The sequence below is a fragment of the Haematobia irritans genome, chromosome 1, assembly GCF_050003625.1.
Source record: "Haematobia irritans isolate KBUSLIRL chromosome 1, ASM5000362v1, whole genome shotgun sequence".
Classification (NCBI taxonomy): Eukaryota; Metazoa; Arthropoda; class Insecta; order Diptera; family Muscidae; genus Haematobia; species Haematobia irritans.
In genome coordinates, this window is record NC_134397.1 from 65,408,596 (window position 1) to 65,428,044 (window position 19,449).

Consider the following 19,449-nt stretch of genomic DNA (forward strand, 5'->3'; position numbering starts at 1 on the left):
GAGTCAGCAGATGTAGTCGCGCAATACCATGGAAAATGCAAGGCAAGTGCAATAAACGTACCAAGTTGGCGTTGTTGTTGTTGTTGTCTATTTTAGAGATGAGAAACAACAACACCAGTAATACCAAATGCGAATATGAATAAAGAGTAGCTGACGGTGGTGTCGTTGCTATTACTTGCCGCAAGTGCTTCTGCTGCAACTCTTATCCTATAGTTCTGTGTGTGTGCTGTTGTTGTAAATGAGGAGCCCTATAGACAACAGTGAGATTCCGTTTGCTAGGCTTAATGCTGCTGTTGCTGTTGTTTTTGTTGTTGCACGAATAGTACGTGTTTTGTATTAAGAAACTTTTCTAGAAAAACGAGAACAACAATAACAAATGGGAAATATGGACAACAACCAAACGAAGAAGAGTAAAAAAAGCAAACAATTAAAATAAATTTAAAAATAGCAAGTAAAAAAAAAACAAAAAAGAAATACAACAAAAAAACATAAAAAATACGAACAACGACATACAAAGCATACAAAAACAACACAAAATTATGGTTGCAACTTATCCATTGCAATTGTAGCAACATAGTAGTTTTGTATATGGCCAAGAGGACGGAAAGACACTCTGTCAAGACACTGGCGAAACGCGCACACACAGCATAACCCACAGATAAAAAGAAAAAACAAAAGACACTTAAGACTATAGATCAGTGGGTGGCTGAAGGTGGATTTGCCCGTGGAGATATAAGGTGATAGTTTTTTTTCCATAGGCGTAGCAACGACCGTAAATGTGACATAAATAGGCATAAAATGTTTGACAAAGAAACTCAAAATTATTGAACAGAAGCAGAAAACTCTAGTCAATCACAAATTGGAATGGACATAATATGTTAATCATCGGACCTATGCATATAAAACAGAGAATGTATGCGGTGTACCGCAATCGAGAAGTGTATCTAGTAAATACAAAAATTTTCAGTGTACAAATACTAATTGGTAAAATGAATTCCAACCACACGCACAGAAAAAACATGTTTGGACAAGGTTGCCGCAACCATTTAATGCTTATATAGAGCATGTAATTGTCGCGAAAACCATATACTTTGTCTTTGTAAAAATAAAATATAAAAATATATGTTGGCCATAAGCATTTAAATGGTTCTCAAATTCCGCAAACATGTTCTATTATTTAAATGATAGAATTTGAGACCATTATATGGTCGGGAAAATCATGTACCTGACCACTCATTGTTTTCCTCTGTTGGTTAAGCTACACTTGTAGTTTAGTCAATGCATGGTTTTAAGCTGAAATCAAAAACAACAACGATGAAATAAAATTTTGATACAATTTTCTATAGAAATAAAATTTTGACAAAATTTTCTATAGAAATTAAATTTTGACAAAATTTTCTATAGAAATTAAATTTTGACAAAATTTTCTATAGAAATTAAATTTTGACAAAATTTTCTATAGAAATTAAATTTTGACAAAATTTTCTATAGAAATAAAATTTTGACAAAATTTTCTATAGAAATAAAATTTTAGTACAATTTTCTATAGAAATCAAATTTTAATACAATTTTCTATAGAAATAAAATTTGGACAAAATTGTCTGTAAAAATAAAATTTGGACAAAATTTTCTGTAAAAATAAAAGTTGGACAAAATTTTCTATAGAAATAAAATTTTGACAAAATTTTCTATAGAAAAAAAATTTTGACAAAATTTTCTATAGAAATAAAATTTTGACAAAATTTTCTATAGGAATAAAATTTTAATACAATTTTCTACAGAAATAAAATTTTGACAAAATTTTCTATAGATATAAATGTTTGACATAATTTTCTATAGAAATAAAATTTTGACAAAATTTTCTATAGATCAATCAATCAAAATTTTTAATTGAATGATTTTTTAAAATTCAATTAAAAGTTTAACCGGAAATATTTTGGTGAACATTTTTTCTGTGTAATTGAATCAAATAAAAAAATATTTTTAAACAATTTCTCATTTAATTATAAATACAGTAGATAACGGATATAAGTCGGAAAAACACACATTTTTTCCTATATGCGTTTTTCTCTTATAGATAACTAGTGTTAAAAAAAAACAATTATTTAAGCTTACATATAGATATAAGAAATTTCTTTCTTATAGAAATATATTTCGTAAAAATTCGAGTTTGAAAAAAATGGAATTTTCGTTTTATATTTTTATAGAAAAAAATATTGTTGTTTTTGATTTTAGCTTAAAACCACGCATTGACTAAACTACAAGAGTAGCTTAACCAACAGAGGAAAAGTATGCTTGTCAAATTTATGTCGGCCTATAAACTGCAAGATGGTTGGATGGACAGCTGTTTCGGAATTACCACATTCCTCATCAGCATCCTCTACTTGCAACAAAACTATCAACCAATTATAAAAATAAATTCGGGTAATTCACTAAATTTAGGCAATAGTCGATTATCAAAAATCGTATGTTGTAAAAACTGTTTACACACAGAAAAATATGACCAAAATATTTCAAATTAAAAAATGATTGAAGTTGAAATTTTTAATTGATACAATTAATTGGTACAATAAACTTTTTAATCAAACTCGGAAGACTATACAAGTGATGGAAAAATTTTTAATTTTGAACTTAATACTGACGTTAAAAATTAACGTCTAACTTTTCACGTTTGCTTCACTTTAATAATTAATTTCGCAGAAAATTAATATTTTTATTTGTTGCATTTTAGCATTCCCAATCAAGATAATAGAATTTGCAATAAAATTATCTAATTTTATTCTGCTTTTGCAGATTTATTTTTGGTTTTATCGGCTAAACTCGAACTTAATACCAAATTTTAATTAAAAATTTATTTGAAACAATCAATTTTTTTATCAAACTAAAAACATTAACGGCCACTTTCATGTACCTCTGTTAGGCATTAACTCCCAGTTACCAGGAAGTAAATTGAAAATAGCTTCTCTCCGGTCAACTTTAACTGAAACAAGTATTTACGGCCGTAAGTTCGGCCAGGCCGAATATTATGTACCCTCCACCATGGATTGCGTAGAAACTTCTACTAAAGATTGCCATCCACAATCGAATTACTTGTGTTGCGGTAACACTTGCCGATGGCAAGGTATCTTAAAACTTCTTAATACCGTCTTCTAAATTGTAAGTTAGTCCATACGGGGTATATATTAAACAAAAAAGGCCGATTAAATAGAAATAAAATTTTTAAAATTTTTTCTATAGAAATACAATTTGACAAAATTTTCTATAGAAATAAAATGTTGACAAAATTTTCTATAGAAATAAAATTTTGACAAAATTGTCTATAGAAATAAAATTTTGAAAAAATGTTCTATAGAAATAAAATGTTGACAAAATTTTCTATAGAAATAAAATTTTGACAAAATTGTCTATAGAAATAAAATTTTTAAAAAATTTTCTAAAGAAATAAAATTTTGACAAAATTTTCTATAGAAATACATTTTTTACAAAATTTTCTATAGAAATAACATTTTGACAATATTTTCTATAGAAATAACATATTGACAAAACTTTCTATATTAATAAAATTTTGACAAAATTTTCTATAGGAATAAAATTTTGGTAGATTATTTTTCGCGATATGGATCAACTTTTGTGTGATTCGCCATCGGCTATATATAACTATAGACCGATATGGACCAATTTTTAGCGGCCATATACTAGCGCAATGTACCAAATTTCAACCGAATCGGATGAATTTTGCACCTCCAAGAGGTTCCGGAGGTCAAATCTGGGGATCGGTTTATATGGGGGCTATATATAATTATGGACCGATATGGTTGTTAGAGACCATATACTAACACCACGTACCAAATTTTAAACGGATCGGATGAAATTTTTCTTGCAAGAGGCTCCGGAGTTCAAATCTGGGGATCAGTTTATATGGGGGCTATATATAATTACGGACCAATTTTTGCTTGGTTGTTAGAGACCATATACTAACACCACGTACCAAATTTCAACTGGATTGGATGCCAAATCTGGGGGTCGGTTTATATGGGGGCTATACGTAAAAGTGGTCCGATACGGCCCATTTGCAATACCATCCGACCTGTTTCAAGTCGATAGCTGGTTTCGTTCGGAAGTTAGCGTGATTTCAACCGACGGTCGGACGGACATGCTTAGATCGATTCAAAATTTCACCACCCCCAGAATATATATACTTTATGGGGTCTTAGAGCAATGCGTACCAAACGGAATGACAAAGTTAATATACCCCCCATCCTATGGTGGAGGGTATAAAAATAATTGGATCAATTAATTTCGTGATTGAATCAGAAAACATTTTTTTTTTGTGTGCAACGATGTTCACCGTCCAAAAATAAAATTTTGCTCTTGAATCATATTCCTTCTCTGGGTGTAAGTAAACTTTTTTAGTGTTCCTACTAAGAGCCAGGTCATATTATGCAAATGTGATTGGATTCTGAAAATTATATTAATTTCTCATATTGCACACATACACACACAAAACCATGGCCGTTTTAATTGGCTAACCAGTAGAAAAAACTTCAAATGAAACTACCTAAATTTTTGATGTTAGCCTCGTACATCATCACTCCGAGTGGGCGAAGGGCTTCCTTAAGATGTAACCAACAGAAGGGAAGAAAGGTGCCCAACTTCAAGAGGCACAGCAGATAACTTACACATACTTGGTTTGTGTGGCATCATGAAAAGTAGGCAATCAAGCAAAAATATAACACGGTGCGGTACTTATCCATTGAGCGTATGGTTCAAGAATGTTGTTGGTTTTTGTTGTTGTAAATGAGTAGGATATGTCATGGAGGGGAGACGACATCGAAGTTGCATGAATGAAGGAACCTTACGAAATACATAAATATGTATGTAAAAAAAATGCGGGAAATGAAGGGCAAATTGCGTGATGGGAAAACGTGAATGAGTAGTACATTACAGTGTGCCATCCAATTTTCATGTAGAAAAAGGCGACTTTAAGTTACAGAAAATTTTTGTTACATTAATTTCGATATGAGTTTCCGAGTTGAAATGCATTAGGATCAAATTAAGAGATTAAGAAATATTCTGATAGGCCTAGATAAGTTATTGATGCTAATGTTATTCGCCCATCTTTTATCCTCAGGACAAATCTGAGGATCGGTTTATATGGGGGCTATATATAATTATGGACCGATTTCGACCAATTTTTGCAGGGGTGTTTAAGACCATATATTAACACCACGTACCTAATTTCAACTGAATCAGATGAATTTTGCTCTTCCAAGAGGCTTCGGAGGTCAAATCTGGGGATCGGTTTATATGGGGGCTACATATAATCATGGGCCGATATGGACCAATTCCTGCATGGTTGTTAGAGACCATATACTTACACCATGTACCAAATTTCAGCCGGATCGCATGAAATTTGCTTCTCTTTGAGGCTCCGCAAGCCAAATCTGGGGTTCGGTTTATATGGGGGCTACATATAATTATGGACCGATGGACGATCAATTTTTGCATAAAGGGTGATACGGTCAAAATTTGGTCAATATAAACTTGACGTATTTCTTTCAATTTTGCATTTAAAAATCCTGAACACCCCTCATTTTGAAGGTGTGTGTGTGTAGAATATGGCTCCTATTTTGATTTTGGAATTCACTCTTCAGTTGTCAAAATGCCGTCCAAGCAAGAAGAGCAGCGTATCAAAATTTTGCTCGCGCATCGCGAAAATCCGAGCTACTCGCACGCAAAGCTGGCAAAACCGCTAAAAGTTGCCAAATCAACCGTTACAAATATAATTAAAGTGTTTGGGGAACGTTTATCGACAGCCAGGAAGTCTGGATTCGGGGGGAAATCGAAAACCGGAAGCCGCTGAGACGACAAAGAGAGTTGCCGGTAGTTTCAAGCGAAACCCTAACCTCTCTATCCGAGATGCCGCAAATAAGCTGGGTGTATCGTCTACAACCGTGCATCGAGCCAAAAAACGAGCCGGACTTACGACTTACAAGAAGGTAGTGACTCCAAATCGCGATGATAAACAAAATACGACGGCCAAAGCGCGATCCCGGAGGCTGTACACGACGATGCTGACGAAGTTTGACTGCGTGGTAATGGACGACGAAACCTACGTCAAAGCCGACTACAAGCAGCTTCCGGGACAGGAGTTTTATACGGCAAAAGGAAGGGGAAAGGTAGCAGATATTTTCAAGCACATAAAACTGTCAAAGTTCGCAAAGAAATATCTGGTTTGGCAAGCCATCTTTACCTGTGGCTTGAAAAGCAGCATTTTCATAGCTTCCGGGACTGTCAACCAAGAAATTTACGTGAAAGAGTGTTTGAATAAACGTCTGCTGCCTTTCCTGAAGAAACACGGTTGTTCCGTACTGTTTTGACCGGATTTGACATCTTGCCATTACGGTAAAAAGGCCATGGAGTGGTACGCCGCCAACAACGTGCAGGTGGTTCCCAAGGACAAGAACCCTCCCAACACGCCAGAGCTCCGTCCAATGGAGAAATACTGGGCTATTGTCAAGCGGAACCTAAAGAAGACCAAAAAAACTGCTAAGGATGAGCAGCAGTTCAAGGCAAACTGGCTTTCTGCGGCGAAGAAGGTGGACAAGGTGGCTGTACAAAATCTGATGGCAGGTGTCAAGCGTGAGGCCCGGCAATTCGTATTTGGAAAAGCGAAAGCCTAACTGAATATTTTTCCTGAATTTTATACTAATTGAACTTGAAAAAGAAATTTAATTTGATTTTTTAAATAAACGATTTCACCGATTTACACGCGTTTTCCCTTGACCAAATTTTGACCGTATCACCCTTTAGTTGTTAGCGACCATATACTAACACCATGTACCAAATATCAGTAGGATCGGATGAAATTTGCTTCTCTTAGAGGATCCGCAAGCCAAATCTGGGGGTCCGTTCATATGGGGGCTATACGTAAAAGTGGACTGATATAGGCCATTTGCAATACCATCCGACATCCATAACAACTACTTGTGCCAAGTTTCAAGTCGAAGTTAGCGTGATTTTAACAGACGGACGGATTCAGAATTTTACCACGACCCAGGATATATATACTTTATGGGGTCTAGAAGCAATATTTCGATGTGTTACAAACAAAGTTAATATACCCTCCCCCCCCCCCCATCTTATGGTGGAGGGTATAAAAATAACAAAATTACTTTTACCCCCACTGTTCAATCTATGTAAGATTCCTCGTTTGTATTGCTGAGGGAGTAGAAAACTCGTGAGTGGAAATCCTCTGAAAACCTAACTACTGCAGCAATAGATCCAGTAACAACAATGATAACTTGAAACGAAGGAGCGAGTCAGCAGATGTAGTCGCGCAATACCATGGAAAATGCAAGGCAAGTGCAATAAACGTACCAAGTTGGCGTTGTTGTTGTTGTTGTCTATTTTAGAGATGAGAAACAACAACACCAGTAATACCAAATGCGAATATGAATAAAGAGTAGCTGACGGTGGTGTCGTTGCTATTACTTGCCGCAAGTGCTTCTGCTGCAACTCTTATCCTATAGTTCTGTGTGTGTGCTGTTGTTGTAAATGAGGAGCCCTATAGACAACAGTGAGATTCCGTTTGCTAGGCTTAATGCTGCTGTTGCTGTTGTTTTTGTTGTTGCACGAATAGTACGTGTTTTGTATTAAGAAACTTTTCTAGAAAAACGAGAACAACAATAACAAATGGGAAATATGGACAACAACCAAACGAAGAAGAGTAAAAAAAGCAAACAATTAAAATAAATTTAAAAATAGCAAGTAAAAAAAAAAACAAAAAAGAAATACAACAAAAAAACATAAAAAATACGAACAACGACATACAAAGCATACAAAAACAACACAAAATTATGGTTGCAACTTATCCATTGCAATTGTAGCAACATAGTAGTTTTGTATATGGCCAAGAGGACGGAAAGACACTCTGTCAAGACACTGGCGAAACGCGCACACACAGCATAACCCACAGATAAAAAGAAAAAACAAAAGACACTTAAGACTATAGATCAGTGGGTGGCTGAAGGTGGATTTGCCCGTGGAGATATAAGGTGATAGTTTTTTTTCCATAGGCGTAGCAACGACCGTAAATGTGACATAAATAGGCATAAAATGTTTGACAAAGAAACTCAAAATTATTGAACAGAAGCAGAAAACTCTAGTCAATCACAAATTGGAATGGACATAATATGTTAATCATCGGACCTATGCATATAAAACAGAGAATGTATGCGGTGTACCGCAATCGAGAAGTGTATCTAGTAAATACAAAAATTTTCAGTGTACAAATACTAATTGGTAAAATGAATTCCAACCACACGCACAGAAAAAACATGTTTGGACAAGGTTGCCGCAACCATTTAATGCTTATATAGAGCATGTAATTGTCGCGAAAACCATATACTTTGTCTTTGTAAAAATAAAATATAAAAATATATGTTGGCCATAAGCATTTAAATGGTTCTCAAATTCCGCAAACATGTTCTATTATTTAAATGATAGAATTTGAGACCATTATATGGTCGGGAAAATCATGTACCTGACCACTCATTGTTTTCCTCTGTTGGTTAAGCTACACTTGTAGTTTAGTCAATGCATGGTTTTAAGCTGAAATCAAAAACAACAACGATGAAATAAAATTTTGATACAATTTTCTATAGAAATAAAATTTTGACAAAATTTTCTATAGAAATTAAATTTTGACAAAATTTTCTATAGAAATTAAATTTTGACAAAATTTTCTATAGAAATTAAATTTTGACAAAATTTTCTATAGAAATTAAATTTTGACAAAATTTTCTATAGAAATAAAATTTTGACAAAATTTTCTATAGAAATAAAATTTTAGTACAATTTTCTATAGAAATCAAATTTTAATACAATTTTCTATAGAAATAAAATTTGGACAAAATTGTCTGTAAAAATAAAATTTGGACAAAATTTTCTGTAAAAATAAAAGTTGGACAAAATTTTCTATAGAAATAAAATTTTGACAAAATTTTCTATAGAAAAAAAATTTTGACAAAATTTTCTATAGAAATAAAATTTTGACAAAATTTTCTATAGGAATAAAATTTTAATACAATTTTCTACAGAAATAAAATTTTGACAAAATTTTCTATAGATATAAATGTTTGACATAATTTTCTATAGAAATAAAATTTTGACAAAATTTTCTATAGATATAAGTGTTTGACATAATTTTCTATAGAAATAAAATTTTGACAAAATTTTCTATAGAAATAAAATTTTGACAAAATTTTCTATAGAAATAAAATTTTGACAAAATTTTCTATAGAAATAAAAATTATACAAAATTTTCTATAGCAATAAATTTTTGACAAAATTTTCTATAGATATAAAATTGTGACAAAATTTTCTTTAGAAAAAAAAATTGACAAAATTGTCTGTGGAAATAAAAATTTTGATAGAATTTTCTAAAGAAATACAATTTTGACACAATTTTCTATAGAAATACAATTTTGACAAAATTTTCTATAGAAATAAAATTTTACCAAATTTTCTATAGAAATACAATTTTGACACAATTTTCTATAGAAATGAAATTTTGACAAAATTTTCGATAGAAATAATTTTTTTTCTATAGAAATAAAATTTTGACAAAATTTTTTATAAAAATAAAATTTTGACAAAATTTTTTATAGATATAAAATTTTGACAAAATTTTCTATAGATATAAAATTTTGACAAAATTTTCTATAGATATAAAACTTTGACAAAATTTTCTATAGATATAAAATTTTGACAAAAGGCTGATTAGCCGATGATCAAGTTTTTTTTTTTTTGATAATGGATTTCGGTATCGAATTTGTCAAAACACCCAGTACAAATAAAACAAAAAGCTTAAAGTCCTACATATGGAAATAAACCCTACTCCATGTTCAGTATAATTGAGGAGATTGAAAAAAAAAAAACAATATTAGAGAATGAAATGGATTCATATATTACGGAGTCTACTAATCTACGCAATGTTAACACGTTTGAATATTGGAAGAATTCTCCTTTTCTACATTTAAGAGCAATGACAATAAAATATGTAGCATCGAACAATTGCTTAGTGCAGATTGATCCAATTAATTTATAGGAAAGTTTTTTTTTTTATAAAAAATTCAATGTTTCAGTTCATTTTTAATTGAATATATAAGAAAATTCAATTAAAATGCTAATATTGCTTATAAAATTTGCCATGTGTGGAGGGTATATATATTCCCTTAGGAGCATAGGGCCATTGACCCTAAGCTCCTATTATTTACACAAATTCATTTAAACAATATCGATTAAAGAAGAACGATATTTAAAATAGATTCATTCTGACTAAAATCTATAGAAAAAATTTTATCAAGTGCTATAATACATTTACATATCACCCTCAAACATCCCACGTGGAACAATGTGAGCTTCTGTAATTACAATATCGAAATTTGGCGACTGTTTTAGTTATACCACTCAAACGGGTGTTACGCCCATTCATCATCATACCCTATACCTATGACAATGACCGCATTGTATTTGAACATACAAGCCCAAGCGATAAATAGTTTGCGGCTTGCAAAAATCATTGTCGTTTTCGCAGAACAACAACAACGAATTCCCATCGAAAGAACAACATCAACAACACGTATTGTGGCAATACAACTATAATGTACTATTCTGGTGGTGTTGGTGGATGTGTCGTTATTATATTTTTGCCGTCTATGTTTTGGCGTGAAATGATGTTACCGGAACTTAATACACCTTCAAGAGATGGACGGAAATAATACCATACAAACACAGATAGACAGACAGGGCAAAATAACAGACGTTTTCCTCATTACTGCGTTGACGAAACTTTTCTTAGGTTCTTATTTATTAAAAAACAAAAAAAAAAGAAAGGGATAGGATGTTTAAAAGCCCTAAAAACGATGACTTGGAATTTAGTATCTTTTTTATTTATTTATTAAAAAACGGATAGGATGTTTAAAAGCCCTAAAAACGGTAACTTGGAATTTAGTATAGGGGAAATGTTTCTAATAAGAATAGGCTTACACCTGTGACTCGTGCATTATTGATTATGAAAAATCGGGGCCTTAAAGCTCCTAACTATATAAACTAGGAGACAAAGCAAAGGGGACTTAGAGAATGCAAAGCCCACAAAGGAGGCAATATTGGACCACTACCCAAACAAAGAAGGATGATTTTTGTTTTGATTAAAAAATAATTGATTCAATTAAATTTTAGTTCAATTGGGAAATTCATCATAGGTACAAACAAAAAAATCTGATTAAATCACAAAATTAATTGATCCAACTAATTTTTTAATTGAAAAATTTTCAAACACGAAAATGATAGTATCAATCCCAGGCATAAAAAATATAAGCCTTGATCATCCATCATTTTGATTTCGTGTAGATTTCTATATATAATGGTAAAATTTTTTATTGAAAATTTTCTCTATTTGTTGGCATTTACAGTGCACTCGCGGTAACTTGAACTAATTAAAACCAAGCGAGTTCACGTTAGCGAACTTCAGCGAAATTCAGAACAAAACATAGCCATATTCGGGAGGTTTACACGTCCTAGCGTGATAGTCTTTTATTTTTGTTATCAGTAATATTAAAAACTTAATATAATTTCATGAAAAAATTAAAAAAAAGAGATCGGAAAAATATCAGTGGGTATGAAATTATAAAGCAATTTAAATTAATAATTAAACTTCACGAATAAAAAGCCAAACTAGATCATTAAAAAATTCCGTATGTGTATTTGAAATTGTACTTGGCATTGTGAATCGGCTTTTAACGTAAAATTTCAGGTTTTTCAGAGTTATGGAGTAGATATTGTGTGAAAAAGCGTGTTCACGTTATGCGGTGTTTGCGTTAAGCGGTGTTGACGTTACCGCGAATGCACTGTATATGTTTTGAGAATTCAGGTGTTGGAATTCTTTTGACTTGCAAACGAACATGTAATAGATATTAACCCTTCCAAGATCGGTTTCTCAATATCTCGTTATTTTTTTATGGTGCCGATAAAACAGCTGACGGCATAGAAAAATTTTACTAACCCATAATCCGTTTAAGTACTAATGAGAAAATAAGAAAATGCCCGTTTTCAGATTATTAAATATTTTTATACCCATCACCACTACTGTGGTACAGGGTATAAGTTTGTGCATTTCAGTGTTGCCAGGTGATTTTTGATTCTTCCCCCCAAATCTTAAGAAAAAAACCCCTAAATTGGTCTAGACCTTTTTCAAAAACCCCCAAAAAATTTAAGAATGTTAATTAGTCAAAAAGGTGTCCCAATTTCGTTAAAAAATCCTGCAGTGATACACTTTACAAATTAAATTTAACACAATATATATACAGAAAGATTTTTTTTCTGAAGAACAAAATTTCTTTTGAAGTAAAAAAAAAGTCAGTAGATAACATCATTATACCACTTTTCATAAATTCGGGTTTATTTGACTAAAATTTCGTTCCTGAGGAAAGTAATTTTTCTATGGGTATAATAATAAAATGTATATCAATATAAAGAGCAGACAAAACAATATAATTCAATATATAAATCTTTAAAATCAATTTAATTAAAACAACGGCTTATAAAATATAAATAATAGAAATAAAAAATAAACAAAAATTAAAGTTCAGTAAATGTATACATTATTCGCCAAAATTGTAGGCGTGAAATTATGAGAATATTAATTTAATGTTACAATACCATTTCTTAATTTGTTTTTAATTGTATCAAATATTAAAAATGCTCCTTCAACAGATGCGTTTAAAACAGAATGCCATTGCTTAAAATTCTTGCTTGTATTTAAGAACATGGGTTGGCTTTCAAAATTCATGCCAGAAAATTCATGTTCTAAATTTTGTTGAGAATTGCTCCGCTTTATAGGGTCTAAAATAATTTTTTACCCCCAAATAAATGCTACCCCTAAAAATCCCCCTAAACGTGTAAAAACCCCTAAATTTGGGGGGAAACCCCCAACCTGGCAACACTGGTGCATTTGTATGTAACGCCAAGAAGGAAAAGTCTGAGACCCATCGTTTAGTATACCGATCGTCTTAGAACTAAATTCTGAACAAAGGCAATGGCTATTGATTTTGGAAAAATTCGGTTCAAATTTAGATATAGCTGTCATATATATTTATCCCCGATCTGGTCATAATTGGCGTGTTTATCAACCGATGTTCTGCAAATTCCGTACATCTGAATATTTTATGGTTTTCGAAGAACTTGCAAAATATCAGCCAAATCGGTTAAGATTTAGCTATAGCTCCCATATATATCTTTCGTCCAATTTAGACTCATATGGCAACAGAGGCCAAAGTTTACTACCGATTTTCGAGAAATTTTGCACAGAGTATAGAATTGCCATTCTACCAATGCTTGGTAAATTTGATTGAAATCGGTTCAGATTTAGATATAGCTCCCATATATCTTTCGTCCGATTTGCACTTATATGGCCCCAAAAGCCAGAGTTTTGCCCTGGCTTGAGTCAAATTTTGCACGAGAGATACGTTTAACGGTGTCGTTATGTGTGCCAAATTTGGTTAAAATCGGTTCAGATTTAGATATAGCTCCCATGTATATTTTTCGTCCGATTTGGACTTATATGGCCTCAAAAGTCAGAGTTTTGCCCGATTTACACTCATATGACCACGGGGGCCAAAGTTATACTCCCATTTACGTGAAATTTTGCAGAGATTGCAGAATTATTATTCTAACTATGCATGTCAAATTTAGTCAAAATCGGTTCAGATTATATATAGCTCCCATATATACGTACACCAGAGTTGGGGAAATATGGTAGACTGTTTCGTATTTTAGACCCATTTTCAATGGGATTTTCCCCCAATTGACTGGATAGTTTCCACAGAGAATATATTTAATATGATATTCCATATATTCGTTTTTCCGGTTTATAATAAATATGGCCAAAACTTCCACATTTTACACAAAATTCTGTGATGATTTCCCCATATCTTAGTCATATCCTACACACTGTAATGCCAGAATTTCCACAAAACGGTTGAGTTTTAAATAAGGCTCCAAGTCGTCTGACTTGACCAAATAATATATCACAACCAACACTTCTTGACCACATATCTTGGCGGTATCTAACCAATATCCTTGTAAAATCGCCACTGATGAGTAGCAAAAATTATAAATATTACTAAAATTGTCCTATATCTCGAATACATATGTATCGCCTGATAAATCATATATACTCTTTTGTACAATTGCATTAAAATTTCTCTCGCTTCATATTTCCCATATTTTTTTACTAACATTGTGTTTCATCCCAGGGCGTTAGCCGATTTAAATTTTAATTCTAGAGCTTTTGTAAGAGTACAAAAAATTGTCTCCATTAAAAGTATTTGCATTTGAAAATGCAAACCTTTATATAGCTCCCAGCAAATTTGAATTAGTTGAGATGGTAACACAAATATTTGTCTAAATAGTGGTGAAGGGCATAATATGGTCGGCTCCGCCCGACTTTAGACTTTACTTACTTGTTTCGTATTATAGATCTATGTACGGCCTAATAATTACTCCACAAAAAGGCCTCACTTCTATGTGTAAACAAACAAATTCACCACTTGTTAATGTCTACGAAGACCACAAGCGATCAACGACCAAATACGCAAAACTGTGACAAAACGTGCGTCTGCCAACAACATGTAGCTTCCAAAATGGGCAGACATTTGAACATTTAAAGGAATACAAAAACCGCAGCAGCATATGTGTTTGTGTGTGGGCGTTAAAAATAATGGGGTCGGACGTGATAAGGGAATACTTCGAGGAATAACAACCATGCAACACTCTATGTCCAATAAACAATAGGGAAAAATTTGGACATTTTCGTAGACATGTCCATAATGTTTTATGGACTGTTAAATGTATATGACGATGATTAATACCTACATGGAAATAAGCAAAAAAAAAAAAAACACACACACACAGAAAACAAACGAAATTATTCTCGTTGAGAGTGTTAAAAAAGAAAAATCAATTTGAAAGGGGTTGACAACACTATCCCGTATGAAAACTCATATCATTCGTTGTCGGTTAAACATAAGAGCACCACAAATGAACCGTATGCAGTGACATGGTCAAGAATTTTTACAAGGGGACCTAAGCTAATTGTTTATGCTAGGTATTTTGTAAAACAACCCAGTGGTGTCTTTAGTACATACTCAATACGAAGGTATTATCCATGTGCGTAAAGAGAAATTCCGAATTTAGTTAGCACAGACACAACCATGTTTTGGGCAGAGCTCTGTTAATTAGTTAACAGAGCTTCATAAAGGAGATAACAGAGCACTGCAACGAGTTAACAGAGGTATTTTCAGCCCTAACCAATGATAGATTTATTTTTTGATCACCAGGAAAAATATTAAATGGTATTCCTGACCAATTTACTTTATCTAAAATTAAACCACCCACTTGTGGCATCACTCAAAGCTACATTCACACATATGTCTCAAAATTTTGGAGAAAATTGAGTTTTTCGGCACAATTTTTTGATGAAAGGGCTTGAAGAGCTCTATCGATAGAGATATTCCGAATTTAGTTTGCACAGACACAAACCATTTTTTTGGCAGAGCTCTGTTAATTAGTTAACAGAGCTTCATAAAGGAGATAACAGAGCACTGTAACGAGTTAACAGAGGTATTTTCAGCTCTAACCAATGATAGATTTATTTTTTGATCACCAGGAAAAATATTAAATATTACAAATACACCATATGAAACAGCTTGAAGAGCTCTATCGATATTTGAAAGTATTTTCTAGACTTGCCGGTCAGTTTTTAAGAAGAATAAAATTCTTTATAAAATTCTAGAGAGGATGCCCCCAGTGGCAAAATGGACAGTTGTCCCACAATGACCCATACATCATCCTTTCCACCGTGACCTATATACCACATGAGATTTATGAGTCTATGTTTTAGTTTTTAAAAATATTTAATTACTCAGTAATTTTTTAAATTATATAATAGATATGCATTCAATACAAAGTATAGTTAAAATTAAAAAAAAAAAACAGTTAATTAATTTTTCAGTTTAAGGTAATTTTACATTACAAGTTAGGATTAAAATTAAAAAAAAAGCAGCTCATTAATATTTCAGTTTAAGTTAGTTTTATAATAGTAGATATTTTTATTTTTATATATTTTATTTTTCTCCAAAACTGACCGGCGGATCTAAAAAATTCTATACGATATCGATAGAGCTTTCAAAGCCCTTTCATATGATGTATGAGTCATAGCGGGACAGTTGTCCATTTTAGCGCAATGGTCACTGGAGGGTCCTATCCAGAATTTTATAAAGAATTTTATTTTTCTCCAAAACTGACCGGCGGATCTAAAAAAATTATATCCAATATCGATAGAGCATTTCAAGCCCTTTCATATGGTGTATGGGCCATTGTGGGACAATTGTCCATGTGGCCACAATGGTCACGTGAGTCCCATCCTCTCAAAAAATTGTGCCGACTTTCAATTTTCTGCAAAATTTTGAGACATATGTGTGAAGGTTGCTGTGAGTGATAATGCCACAAGTGGTGGTTTAATTTTAGATAAAGTAAATTGGTCAGGAAGACCATTTAATATTTTTCTTGGTGATCAAAAAATAAATCTATCATTGGTTAGGGCAGAAAATTCCTCTGTTAACTCGTTACAGTGCCCTGTTATCTCCTTTATGAAGCTCTGTTAGCTAATTAACAGAGCTCTGCAAAAAAAATGGTTTGTGTCTGTGCCAACTAAATTCGGAATTTATCTTCACGCACATAGGCCGGCCACCTTCCACTATGGGTTCGCGTTAGCCCACTCTGGACTCTGTACATAGGAGAAAGTCTCAAACACCGGCCAAAGGCCGGCTACTTATCCTTTTTGGGTTCGCGTTAGCCCACTTTGAACCCTGTCTATATGAAAAAATATCAAACCCCGACCGAAGGCCGGCCACCTATAGCCAATTTTTAAGGGTCGGTATCTCGAAAACTACGATCTTCCAACAAAATGTTTACTTAATATTTTCTACTTATGTTAAAAAGTACTATTTTTATCAAATACGCAAAACAACGGAATTTTATTCATTTCATGAGAAATTACTGTCGAAAATATAAAGGAAAATACCGATTTTCAGATGTCGATATCTCGAAAACTAGGCTTTTCCGCCAAATTTTTTACTTTACATTTTCTATTTAAAATCACTTCTCCTACACTAAGAATAGCGTTATGATGTTTGAATGAAGTAAACTTGATTTCATAGTTTTCGGTCAAAATGTCAAGACGTAAGATTTTTTTCTGGTTATATCTTAAAAGATACCGAGCGCATTTAAGGGTTAACGAAAAGTAACCGTGAAAAATGGTTATTTTAGCTCTGTAGTGCGAACTGAATACCGGCCTTTACAAGTAAAACTAATTTGGAAATCTATCATACTACGTCTTAAAGTACAACCATCAAGTCATAGAAAATCTAATTGGATTTTATAAAAGTCAATGATTAGCATGGTCAGACAAAATATCTGGACACTTTCTAAAATCAGTTAAACATCCAATAGAAAATAAAAAATGTCTAATCAGTTAAACATTTTATTTTAAAAACGTTAATTAATAATGTGAATCTATAAACGATGTACAATTTATCATTTGGGATCGGTTATAGGAAGAACATCATTGAGATACCAACTGGATTATAAATCTACCCGCATTCCACCAAAGTTTCGACAAATATTTTGCAAATAATGATTGGGCCCAAAAATTTTCACCATGTTATTTTATAGTTGGTTCGGAATTTTGGTCTACTGCATCTCTTGGTGGTCTATAGATATTTTAGGTGATATGTGATATTGTTTCTCATTTGTTCTGAACCGACAGGGCAATCAAGTGTTTACTCCTCCCAGATAAAAAAGTGATGACTACATCTCTGCACACTAACCATACATTTTCATTTCCAAACACAATGACAGCTGTTTCAGAAGCAGCAGCAGCCCAAAAAGAATGAGCCATGAAAACTCATAAGAATACGAGTACCGCAAAAAAGAGAATTGAACAAAAAAAAACTAATAAGAAAATAGAAGAGGTGGAGGTGAAAGAAAACTCATAATTTTGCCTTCTTCCTCCTTCCAGATTTGTGACACGCTTACCAAACAAAGACATTTTGCCAAAATCAATGAAAAATGCAAGAGTTTTCCAAATGGACTAGATTGCATTGCATTTTACCTTTTTCTTCAGCTGTTGGATCGTTGACTGCCTTGCGGTTACTCCAGTTCTTCAACACTCCAACTCGTTGCGATGTTTTTCCTTGATTGGCCAGATGGAATTTATGAAGCAATCTTTGCTAAATAGGATTTTGCATTACTTGGAATCACTTATTGTATGGATAATTTGTGAAACATTTTTTTTTTATTATTTTCCACTAAAGAATTTTCCTGGCTCCACCACACACACACACATTCGAATACTGGCATATGTACTTCACTCTCACACTTTATGCACTTTACGGTTTTTCTTTTTCTATCAATGGCGTTTTTCTCGTTGTTCCAATGACTGCTGGCGTTAAAAATACACATATATTCTCGAAATATTTACAATTATTTTACACCAATCGAGAATTAGCCTTCATTGAAACTAATAGCTTTGATTATTTTACTAATTTATTTCCTATTTCTGCATTTTTCCACAACTTTTTCACTTTTTCTGATTTCCGAGATTAGTGCTGTTCAGGATAATGAGTGTTGTACAGTGGTATATTCAATTTTATGTGTTGCAAAGTGCCAAATCAATTCACGCGAATGTCAATACAAAACGAAATGGTGACAGTTCGAATGTCAAAGCCACATTTGCTAAACTCTAAAGTGTACCATAGACGTACCAACAAGTTATGCCAACAATTTCGTCTAAAATGCATAAATTGAACCTTTGGAATGTGCTCAAGAAAATGCATTTGAAACAACAAGTAAGCTTTATAGAAACCATAGGCCTCACCATGCACGGAAAGATATAAGATGTCATAAAATTGCTGACGTTTTCTGCCAAGCAATGGATGCCTCAGACCATTATGTATCCAGTATATTGGAAAAAAAATTCCAGAAAATTTGTTTGGTGTTTCCGAAAGAAGTAGTTTTTGTTTTATTGGAATGTTCTAGAATTAATGAAAACATCGGATTCTGACAAATTTATCAAAGAAGAGTTAAATGTGGTAACTAATGGTGATTTCGATTGGTAAAAAATATGTTGCATATTTTACACCTTACCACCATAAATGGGAAATTTTTGTTCGATTGGAAAATTCAGTGCAGCCTACCCAAAATGTGCACGTTCCCATCGCAAGAGTGTAACCCATTTTACAACGTAACTGGTCTGCGGCGCAGAAGTTTACACTTTCAATCAGATGTTGAAGACGCTTTTAATCTTCGACCTAAATAGCGTGGTTG

The 19,449-nt window shown here is 32.7% G+C and overlaps 1 protein-coding gene across 1 annotated transcript in view; it reads right to left on the reverse strand.

Annotated features, from left to right (window-relative positions):
- Nucleotides 1–18,755, reverse strand: part of Pak (serine/threonine-protein kinase PAK 3-like protein) — an 87,101-nt gene extending 68,346 nt beyond the window's left edge. Inside the window, exon 1 of the mRNA XM_075290622.1 lies at nucleotides 18,236–18,755. The gene's annotated coding sequence lies outside the window, so the exon portion shown is untranslated. The remainder of the gene's footprint in view (nucleotides 1–18,235) is intronic.
- Nucleotides 18,756–19,449: the final 694 nt, after the last annotated feature.